General features: G+C 32.1%; 1 long non-coding RNA gene across 1 annotated transcript; it reads left to right on the top strand.

Annotated features, from left to right (window-relative positions):
• Positions 1-259: 259 nt before the first annotated feature.
• Positions 260-926, top strand: LOC121204526 (uncharacterized). Its single transcript, XR_005899556.1, has 2 exons — positions 260-316; positions 512-926. It is a non-coding gene; the product is annotated as an uncharacterized lncRNA (long non-coding RNA).
• Positions 927-1411: the final 485 nt, after the last annotated feature.

The following is a 1411-nucleotide window of genomic DNA, read 5'->3' as shown; positions in this document are numbered from 1 at the left end:
GAGAAGAGTGGAAATGGGCAAGTTCCATTACTGGCTATTTCAAGCTATTTATTGAAACCATTAATGTATTCTCTAGTAACAAAAGTCCTACTGCCAATGTATATTTTCCTGAAATCTATCATGTTTACATACTGTTGATTGAATTGTGCAAGATCCTAAGTACTTTTCTTAGTTCATTTGCAGAAAAGATGAAAGCAAAGTTCTATCAATACATTGGCAGTATCATTATCTTAGATCCCCCAACCGTTCCTCACTGAATCCCAATACTCGATAGGAATTGATATGACACAAGATTGGTTGCAGATGCAATCAGATGGTATGTATATGCATTATCTTTGATTTTTTTTCACACAATATCAATTTTGATTCATTATGTATCACTAAAAATAACTCGTTGGTTGAGCTTTAAGTATTATGTGGGGTCTTTGGTTCCATAGGAACCTTTTTGCATGGCAATCGAAAAATGCTTCAACCGCTCATATCCTAGCTTTTTCTGCCTCTTTTATGTAAGATTAGAATGATGTTTGACGAACTATTGATAAAGTTCAAGAGCCTGGAGCAGTTTCTGGTGTTGTCAGTTCATGTAGGTCAAAGCCGCCTGTGGAATGGGCAAAGTGCAATATTAATGCCACGTTATTTAGGGAGGAGAATGCTCCAGGCTAGTCTGCTATAGTCCGTGATGCAAACGGTCATGTTAATCCAATGATGGCTCCAAAAGTTGCTGAATTATACGCAGTCAAGGAGGCCTTAATTTGGGCACAATCGAAACAATGATGTCTGTAAATTTGGAACGCTGGTTTAAAAATTATCTCCAACTTGTCTCATTTTCTGTCTTAATTTGTACTTCATTTAGACTCTTAAAAGCACTAAAAAGGTAACTCATATAATGTGAATTATTGTGAATGGAAGATTTCTAAGTTATCTTTTTTCTGTTCTGCTTATAAATATTTCATATAATGGATCAATTAAAGAGATAGGACTTAGGGTGGGTTTGGATGGGCAATTGGGTGTGGTATGTTTAGCTTACTTTTTATCTCACGCTACAGTATCTAATCTTACCGTCACCGCTGTTTTTACACTAACTGCAGGTAAACGCACCGCCCATCTAAACTCGCCCTTAGAATTAGGTGTATGGATTGAGATTTTAGTTATCGTTTTTCTTTTTTTTAATCATTCCTTATATGTGTTTTTGAGTTATTAATGAAATATTTCCTTTCAAAAATATATATACTTATATATCAAATTAATCTATTTATTATTTATCATAATTATAATGAATAAGTATTATTAAGAAAGTTGATTTTATATTTTTTATATAATTTTGTCATTCACTAATTAAGTGGATGTACATGATTTATAATATATAAAATAATTTAATATTAAATATTTAAAATAATTCCATTTTTAAATA

Source organism: Gossypium hirsutum, chromosome A01 (assembly GCF_007990345.1).
Source record: "Gossypium hirsutum isolate 1008001.06 chromosome A01, Gossypium_hirsutum_v2.1, whole genome shotgun sequence".
Lineage (NCBI taxonomy): Eukaryota > Viridiplantae > Streptophyta > Magnoliopsida > Malvales > Malvaceae > Gossypium > Gossypium hirsutum.
The sequence above is the reverse complement of the archived record's forward strand: the minus strand, read 5'-3'. Positions and strand labels throughout refer to the sequence as shown.